Raw genomic sequence first — 10,000 nt, 5'->3', positions numbered from 1 at the left:
CCTTGGAAAGTGTTTGTTCTCCTGTGCAGGTACCTATCTGAAAGCTGAGTGCCTAGGACAGGTGCTACTATACACTGCAGATGAAAATACAGCACCTAAAGGAAGACCTTTGTGAAGAAGTACAGTCGATTAGAGATTCAGGGCTATGCAAATCACATAGGTTTCTAATTCTGATTTCTTCACACTTACACCTAGGAAAATCAGAGATGGATGGATTCCATCCTAATTTATTAATCTCTATTATGGTTTTTATTACCAATGTGAAAGCTGAGGGGCGATGCAGCTTTTCTGGGAATATCCAAAGGGATTCTTCCTTGTCTATGCAAATGACTAAGTTACTTGTTCAGCAAGACTGAGACCAAATCATCATGGGAGGTGGAAGAAAAATATTGCCAGCAGAGAAAAGGCAGTAGCTGGAGAAACGGAAACATGAGAAACTTTTATTTGACATTTAATGAAGCATCTACCAGTGAATGTTTTGATTTTTTATTTGTATAACCAATGTGGGACCTAAATCAGGAGCAAAATGGAGCTACTTCACAGTACAGAGGTGAGGAGAGAAAGGGGTGCCTGCCTAGTCGTTATGGAGCTGGCCTGAAGGAGCAAAACCAGGGTCCAGTGCTTGATACAAGAAATACTCAACATAAAAATGCCAGAGTCAAGGTTCTAAGTACTGTTATCCTGCTGTTTTCACTGCCAGCATGCTTTCCAAAAGAGGACTATCTTCAGGAAATGGCTTTCATCTTCCAGATGAACGTAGGATCTTCCCTCCAACCACGGCTTAAAGTCTCTATGTCCTTAACATGTAGAGCTTAAGTCAAAGTCCTTTCCTGGGCATTTTTTCTGAACTAGCTAAGGTAGCTCCACAACTGAGGTGCTTCGCTCTCTACACACTTCATATGGATGCTGTAGGCACCTAACTTTGGGCTACACTTCCTCCTGGGCACCATGATGCCTGAAAAGTCAGTGGACCTTAGCCACCAGCTAAGCCACCAACAACCTTGTTGGTGTCTTCCAACAAGGGTGGAGTCTCTTTTAAAAAGAAATTGGTATTTGCAGACAGAGCATGCAAAAGAGCTTAAAAATATGGCCCTGAAATTCCTTGGTGCAAAAAGACTGTCTTCACCTGCGGACAGCCATAGACATTAGCTCTGAAATGAAAACTCCATGTTCTTCTTACATGTGAAATCTGCTGCCATCCTGTTACCTGGAAGCCACTGGTTGGGGCCCAGGTGTGGCTGTAAGGATGACAACTCCCCAGTGGGGTGTCCTGAGGCCAACACATTGGCCCTGAACACCAGGGAAAGATGTGTCAATGTGTTTTCTAAATTTTCTATTAACAACTGCAATTGTTAATAGATGCTACAATACCCCTTGCTACAGAGCCCATATGCTGCTTTGGCAGGCAGCTTAGGCCACCAAAAAGTAAACATGCAAGAATAGACCAGCAAGGCATTTTCCTTTCCCACATTCAAATAGGTGCAGTCACCCATATTATCTGCAAGGTAACCACACAATGTGACAGCACTGGATTGCTCAGTCTGCTTGTGACGGCTATAGAAACAGCCTGTGCAAGCTCTCTGTGGAGACAAACACTCGAGGTGTCACAGAACTGCTGCTGCAGGCAGCAGGCTGTGGTTAGAGCAGATGGCTCTGCTGCTGCTCTCTTGTCTTGCCAAAGGACACAAATTTCCCATGCACCCTGCTCCTATCTGCATCTTCTGTCAAACCCAGTGGAAGGCATGGAGTCTTGAATTAAAGACCTGTGGCAAGGGTGGAAACAGAGAGTTCGACATTAACTTGCAAGCCCTGCACCATGCTCGGAGCAGGTGTGTGCTGCCCTCTCTTCCCCAGTCTTCGCTCCATGGCATTTGACTCTAAAGTAGAAAGCACAGGTCTTGTATTTCACAGTAACTGCTGTGAGTCCTGCCCCTTGCTTTGGGGTTGTTCATCTTGTCACAGCTTCAAGCTGAAAAAGGGTGACGTGCAGCTTTGGGGGAGAACAAGAGCAGGGATATGCCGTCTGTAACTACAACCCTGATTCTTTTTTTATTATTATTTTGAGTAGCTTAATTCTCACTAAGAATTTTGGGAGCATAACAAAAGTACCCGTAGCTTTCTTCACAGTCAGTATCATAAATACTAGCTATAGTATTTATGTATTTATTTTTATATTGATATTTTATTTTTATATTGATATTATTATTTATATTTATAGTATTTATTATTTATATAGTATTTATTTATAGGCTGAGATGTACATGTAAAGCATATGGGGGGATCAAGTCAATAGCTACTAAGAAGACACAGTTTTCAATCCTTGTGAAGAAGAAAGGTAATTTGAGGTTGTTAACATTCCTGTGACAGTTTGAGACTTTGTTGGTAGCTTTCTGATACAACAGCGGCAATTTGCAGGTACCAAAGCAAGACATCTCGTGGCAGTCATTCAGGAATGTGTGAACGAACATTTTCTGATATTGTTACGAATATCACCTCTTTTTTCCCCTCTTTCCTGGTAGCTATTAGGTTGGCAGATCAACTCTTTCTGGGTGACCTGGTGTGGGTTCAGGCTGCTGGACCATGTAGTCTTTGCTACTGCTGCTTTCTGCTTTCAACATTTTTTGTGGGCTTTGTAATGGTAATGGGCAAACTTGCCTAACCCTAGTCAAAGGCAAGTAGGGCATAGTAGGGAATTTGAAAACTATAGTGGGCAGAGTTTGCTTCATCTATTCTGATTTCCAGTAAGGACTCAGTGATTCACAAGGGGATAGTAACATAAAAAGTGAATCTGAACGCAATGGCCCCCGAAATTTCAAATCAGGGAGACCCCCTTAGAGCTGCTGGCTCATTAAATGTGTTCAGTTGTGCGCGTGGGGATGATAAAGAAATTCATTACCTGGATGCGAGGGGAATACCCTGCTTTATGGGAAAAAGTGTTGCCCAGAGGAAGACTCAGATGGTGCCTCCATACCTGTCTGCCACCACCGGTGGATACTTGTCTCCTCAGGCTAAGAGTGAATTTGTCATTAATAACAGTGTACCTGTATGTTAACAATCCTCCAGACCAATGCATAAGAATAGTCTCCCCAGTCAGGACACCAAAATTTGCAGCCCACTGGGAAGTATCTGTCTCCTGCATGAGAAGGCTGCTTCCTTCCACAGGGGGCAGGGGAGGAGGGATGGGAAAAGAGCCCCAAGGGAGCTGCAAATAATAAATAACCATTTGAGCTGTTGCAGCAACAGCAGAATAAAAACAGTGAGGAGAGTCAGGGTGGGGGGCTTACAACGGCCACCTGGCTCCCTCCTCCCCAGGGCATGTGGGGCTGCAGGGGACATGGGGTCCATGGGGTCTGCGGGGGCGCAGGAGATGCCGGCGGGGCTGGGCGAGCGGCCACCAACTCCACAGTGCTGCTTGTTGTTGTTGGTCCGGCGCAGGAACTTGGCAGGGGCGCGCAGCCGGTCCCCGCTCCGGGTCCCACAGGCAGGAAAAGTCTCCCAGCCTGCCGAGGAGACAGCCTGGCTGAAAGAGCCCCGCCAGCTCTGCTGCAGATAAGTTAATGTACACAAAAGGGACGTAAATTACCACGACCCTCAGCAGCAGGACATTGGCCAGGGCCTGTCAGGAGGAGGACAAGCATCGGCAGGCTCCGCGCCTTGCTGACATTTACCTCCAGATAGAGCCGCCACTGCCCGGCGAGGAAGGACCTGGTGGAGCCAGGGCTTCCTTGAAAACAGCTGCCTGTCCCTGACACCTACAAACTAATGCGGTTTTAATCAGGGGAATTAATGGAGGGCGGTGCATTGTTTTCCCAAACGATTTGCATGGGGACGGCATCCTTTTTCCCCCTCTCCTCCCACCACCTCCTCTGTGGCTCCACTGCCATTTCCCTTATGTTTCTTTATCTGCACCAAATTTTTTCCTGCACCCCACTCCGGGGAGCCAGACGTGCCTTCATCTCCATCCCCCGAGCCCTGACGACATTCACCTCCCTGTTTACACACTGACATCACGCTGCAGCCTCCCTTCAGCCCAGAAATAACCCCCGGGAATAAAGCAAACAGGAAAAGTCCTGTGACGCAGTCACTGCCATTGCCTCCTTTGCAGCTACAGCCACATCACCCTATTCAGGGGCTGTGCCCGCCCAGAGGGATGCACGGGCGGTGGGATCCTGAGGGATCCTCTCCAGCTCTGTGCTGCTGGTGCTGCGCAGGTTGTGACACGAAGTTGCACGGAACGCCCGGCTCACAGGCTCCGTTTGGCAGATGGATGGAGCCGAGATGGGATGACTACATCCAGATAACAGAAGGAGTCAGTGGGAAAGCCAAGACTGAAGACCAAGTCTTCCAGGCTTATACTTCGGCCATTACACCATGTTTCCCCATATAAATATGCTTCCTTCTCTCTTTCTCCCTCTCTGTGTTTCATTTCCTTCATGGAGAGGTGCAGTTAAGCTTAAAGCCAGGTATACTGAACGGAGTGGGAACAACAATGGGAAAATGTCTGTGAGGTCACCCTCAGTTTTTCCAAATAGCGTCTTGTAATCCACACACAGCCCATTAATTTCAGCAGGACTCCTTGTGTGGTAAGCTCCTACCCAAGATGTGTGTGGGAGGCACATTTGGTCCCATGGAGTTTTCATTATTATTGTAAGCTTCAGTGTTAGAAGGCTCCGGGGGACATCACTTTGCTTTCCCTCTAAGGGAAAAGCCAGACTTGGTCAGGCTAACTTCTGTGTCTTAACATTCTGCTTGCCCTTACTTTCACGAGCTCTGCTCTCTTGCATTTGTTATATACTCTGTCTGAATACCTGGCAGCAGACAACTGCCATGGCTGTGCTCTCTAGAATTATGCTGGATCGTTTAGGTTGCATAAGTGTCCCTAAATGCATAGGTTATTTTCTCTGGCTTTGGAAAGGCATTTGCAGTTCAGCAAGGAACAGGTAATTTTATGGAGGCCAGAGAGCAGCTGCTGTGCCCAGAACGGGCCTTTTACTTACCAGTTTTCCCCTGGAGATGCTGGATACAATGTGATGCTCTGGGACCAGACCTGTCTGAATCCATGATGGTTTTATGCACTTGTCTTCATAGCCATGTCTGGATATAGAGTAGGAGAGGACAAGCACAGAGGGATCTTGCACAAAGCCTGTATAACCTATGTTAGAGGAAACAAATATGTACAAAGGTCACACAAAAACATGTTTATTCTAATAATTAGATTTTCTTTAAAAATTTATTTACTGTGGCCAGGGTTTCCTGTGGCTTCCCACAAATACCACCATTCCCATTCACTTTCTGAAGGGCAAAGACTGAGTGTGATCATGGCTTTCCTGTCTGTAAGGCTGCATCCAGAGGAGCAACCTGGGAACATTGCTGGTATATCCATTTCCCCAGAGCCAGAGAAGGTGCTGTCTCTCCCACTCTTCCACCCCAGCCTTGCTAACACCACACAACCTCCCAATGACACAGCGTGGGACACAGACTCTCCAAGCTAAGGCAATACCCTTTGTTGTGGCCCTCTGGCATTACCTTTTCCCTAATGGCAAGGTGCAGTAGGAGAGCTGCAGCCCTCTGCATGCCTTCTTCTCCCTTCCCAAAAGAACTATGAAGAGAGTTAGAGAATAAAAGTTGTCTGAGGAACACTAATGGCAGACAAAATATATGGACAGTGGAACTCAGATTGCTAGCACTTTACTATATGACTAGCTTTCAGATACTCTGGGATGAAAGAAGGAGTGTAAGTAGCATTGTTAGTAAAAGATGCAGGTGATGTGCTTACCATTCTGAGTCAAAATACCCTGTAAACTGGTAACTTACTGCCTTGTGTGTCTTCATGGCTTAAAAAAAGTTCTGCCTTTTACGTAGGGAACTGGTCAGAGGACTGATTGTCTTTCTTGTAAGTGCAAGACCCAAAAGATGCTATCTCCTGAAGAAGAAGAGTCTCCAGTAACAAAGTGGATATATACTTCCTTTTTTTGTTTGTTTGTTTTTTATTCTGCATTGTATGTAAGAGGAAAACTAGCAACAAGACAAAGTAGGTTGACAACGAAGAATATGTTTAACAGAGAACAATGACCTCTTTTCCCTTCTACCTTACCCATGCTGGGCAAGGGATAGAAATATCCTTGGTCTTGGTGGAATTATTCCAGCACCCCATGTTGTAATGGCTTTTCTAGGGACACACGGTCAGACCATGGGATTGATAGATGACCTTTTCCTTCAGGGCTTTCATGTTGTTGTAGGGTAGAAGTATGACCAATGTATAAGAGTTTGGTTGTGGCAACACCTGTTCTGCTCAGGAAAGGACGAGGGTAGGACCCCATGGGAGTCCAGGAGTGCAACATGGCCAGATGGCCAAATCGTCTCCTGCCCCCAGGAACTGTTCAACATCCATCCCTGCAAAAGAGATGGGGTTGGGGTCTGTTTTCTGATGAGTTCCTTTAGCTCCTAGAGGACAGATGAATACATACTGCTCCATTGCAAGACAAAGAAAGGAGTAATAGCAGCAGCCATTTGCTGTGCGTGTGTGCTGAGGACAGGGTTCTCCAGTGCCTCCTTCTCTCCATCTGAAGATGTGGCTTCCCCAGACAGCTGGTGTGTGTGTGCTGCGGCACTGGCAGGCTCCACAGGCTGACGTATGTTTTCATCTCTTCCTGCACAGAATGCCCGCCGTGTTTTCTTCCAAAATACATTCACGTTCCTGGCACTGGAAACCTTTATCTTTATGTGTTGTTTTGAGCACTCCCACTGCTTCCTGACTTAAAGCAGTTATAGCATAGACAGAGATTTACTGACATCAGATAGTGGTTTTCTTAAAGCTGCTTTAAGCCAGATTGTTCTTTTGGTGGACAGGACACAACTGGGCTTCATTTGAATGGAAAATAAAGATCAGTTTCCCCAAAGTCAACATGTTTGGAGCGGGAAACAAATTATGAATGAATATATCTTGAATGCTGAGGTGCTAATGGGAAGGACTGGAGTAATTTTGGTTTGAGCAAATGCTGGTTTTGGTTCCAGAGGGACTGAAATCTGCTTCTAATTCAGATGCAGCCGAAATGTTGTGAAAATGCCTAGTTTCATAGCAGGTGCCAGCGACTTCAAACCAGGACCAGAATCACCCAAAGCAGATGCAGAAAGAGCTCCAAATGGTGCTTTCTCAGTCCATCTGTAATGTCAGAAGCAAGAAGGAGGACAGATGGTACAGAAGAGGTTTCCTTCTGGACCCAGGTCCTACAGCTGCTTCACTCTTCACATGCTCCCAGAGTCAGCGGCTGGCCGCAGCAGAGGACCCCCCACCCAGGCTGCCACCCAGCAGGACTCCTGCAGGCTGGAGAATCCAGCCTCACATTTTTTTGTGATCTGTTGCTGTGTTCACACCTCTCCAGTGCATTTCATTTCAAAACTATGGTCTTCCTCTGTTTCAAATGGAACTTCTGTAGTGAGTCACCCCTAAAATACCCAGTGGTATGTAAACATACCCGAGCTCTCCTGAAAGGAAGAATCCCAATTTTTAATTCTGCAACAGACACCCTGACAAGATGATGGCCCATCTGTACACCTAAATGTCCAGTCATACTGCTTCACAATGCGCAGGCCAGGGTTTGCCTTTTTACTAATGTAAATGAAGATTATGACACACAGGTACTGAGGGATTTGGGGAGGTATCTCTGATTCAGGAAAAAAAAGGTTGCTTGACTGGCCTCTGGCTTCCTTCTGGGATGCTTCCCCTTTCCCCCAGCCTCATGCTTTGAATAAGCATCCAGAGGCTTGGAAGCTTATCCAGACTTATCCAAATCTCTTTGAAGGGATGGATTAAGGCAGGAACCCTGGGACCCAGGCCAAGAAACCTCAACAGCGCAGCAAGTCAGTGAGAAACCAAGAGTCTGTCCAGGGGAGCTGGCTAAGGAAAAATGAAGAAGTCCATCCCAGGAAGGCGACAGGAAGGGATCGTCTGTCTGGGGAAGGAGGGCTCTGTGGGGAGTTGAGCAAGGGGGATGAAACAGGGGGGAGGGCACGGGCCAGACTGGGAGGGCTGGGAGAAGGCACACTGTGGTAGGCTCAGGCCAAGCCTGCCTTATGAGTCTGTGACCCTGGCTGCAAAATTTTCTATGAAGAAATTATGATGGGAGGCTTCTGGTACTCTCTGGCACTGGCTGCATCAGCAACACCAGTGGAGCAGTCTGTTATCCCAGCACAGATTACCTTGTGGGAGACAAATAAGGGGAAGAGTGAAGAAATCGTATGAAATAATAAGTGATCCTGAGGAAGAAGACCAGGAGGTTTCTATTCACCTTGTTCCATGGCAAAGGACAAGAGGACATTTAATAAAATATTGAAATACGGCAAAATAAGAACTGATGAAAGGAAATCCCTATTCATACAGCATTGTCTAACCTGGTATCATTCTTTGGTAGGAGACATCACTTAGTCTACAAGTCTTTAAAGACTGAACAACAAGCGAGATATACAGACAAGTAGCAGGGTTTTATCAGTCCGTGATATTAAAGATCAGTAAAGGTGCTGGGATTGCTGCTTTCTATAGTTTTGCTGCTTTTTTTTTTCTCTGTAGTTCAAAATGTTGCCACTAGAGCAATGTTTACACTGGGAATGGCAGATTGAACAATGCTGAGACATGGCGGGGGGCGTCAGCCATTCAGAAAGGGCAGAGGGGAGGCAGGAGTAGAGGGTCACCTCCACTGTCCTGCGGTCCAGCAGCCCTGCGCCCCTGGTCCTCTCTCCTGCTGTGGGCTGAGAGGGAGCCTCGACCACCCAGAATGACTCCTGGAGCAGGAGTTACCCTTTTCCAGCCACTGAGTGTTGTTGTCGATGTTTGTTTGGCTTTGGTTTTATCTTAGCTGTTCAATTCATCTTTGCTTTTGGTGGTTTATTTTTGCTACCCAAATTAACCGAACAACAGGCAATTCGGCTGCTTTACTGAATAAAATATACACGTCCCGTGTTCTGGGCTTCCAAAAATGGGTGGGAGCAGAAGTAACATCGATTTACAGATTTTTTTTTTAACAATTGATGTTGTGCTGAGGTTGGAGACTGCCTTAAAGCAGAAAAGCTGAAGCAACTTCAGAACAGAGTTGGAGCTCAACAAACATGCCTCCACATAAAAAAAAAGAGATAGATTGATACACAGGTAAAATGAAGACTCAGCTTTGAATGCAGAGACTATTTTTCATTTTTCACTCCTTTCTTAACTGATATGAAGACTTTTTAAACAGCAAAGGTGCACAACACCCTCCCGCCCCAACCCAGCTGACTCACACTGTAGACTAAATTTCAAATTCATGGGGACAGTGATTATGCCCGAGTGAAGCTTGGGGGTCATGGAGGAAAAAGACATTGCTAAAATCAGTGTTTCAAACCCATAGAGTGTTCTTGAAGCTTGGGCAATCCTTCTCACTGTTCCCCAGTTCAGATATTTTTTTTCTTTCTTCACTCCCCACATGCAACAAGGAGTAAAAGATGGAGCACAGACCTGAGCCCCTGTCTCAGAGCATGGTGGTGGTGGGTCTTCTCTCAGGTGTGCTTCTTGGGAGGCAAGAAAACCCAGAAACTGTTAGCAAAAAGATAATCAGGCAACAGCTTGCACCCAGCTCAAAGACCCAGCTGATTCGTAGTAGGCAGAGAGGAGTCCATCATGTGGTGGTACAAGCGTTTACTGCACCTACCAAATATCAAGAACAGCAGCACAACAGTAATATGGGGGGAGGGAGGGTGGTAAGAGGGGAAGTGACAAGTTACTTTCAAATATGAAGGAAAAAACCATTCAAAATGTTTGTCTTAGAACTATTTTTCTGGTTAATGTTTAACCTTTCACTTTTCCAAAGCAATGTTCTTGTTATCAGCTCCATTGCTGAAGGTCACATATAGAATAAAAGTCATATCTTTAACGTGAATAAATAACACAAGCAGAAATTAATTGAGTGCAAATGACTCATACGACATTAAGGTTTTCTTTACCTACCAATGTAAGCAAATGGTGTAAGCATGT

The 10,000-nt window shown here is 46.0% G+C and overlaps 1 long non-coding RNA gene across 2 annotated transcripts; it reads right to left on the bottom strand.

Moving 5' to 3' along the window:
• Positions 1 to 414: 414 nt before the first annotated feature.
• On the bottom strand, positions 415 to 9,720 carry LOC142053338 (uncharacterized). Of its 2 annotated transcripts, XR_012659190.1 has the most exons (4): positions 9,485 to 9,720; positions 4,998 to 5,152; positions 3,285 to 3,500; positions 415 to 1,763 (listed from the first exon to the last, which is right to left on the bottom strand). It is a non-coding gene; the product is annotated as an uncharacterized LOC142053338 (long non-coding RNA). The 2 variants fall into 2 exon arrangements; XR_012659189.1 differs by lacking the exon at positions 415 to 1,763 and having other exon boundaries at positions 2,248 to 3,500.
• Positions 9,721 to 10,000: the final 280 nt, after the last annotated feature.

Source organism: Phalacrocorax aristotelis, chromosome 2 (assembly GCF_949628215.1).
Source record: "Phalacrocorax aristotelis chromosome 2, bGulAri2.1, whole genome shotgun sequence".
Lineage (NCBI taxonomy): Eukaryota > Metazoa > Chordata > Aves > Suliformes > Phalacrocoracidae > Phalacrocorax > Phalacrocorax aristotelis.
The sequence above is the reverse complement of the archived record's forward strand: the minus strand, read 5'-3'. Positions and strand labels throughout refer to the sequence as shown.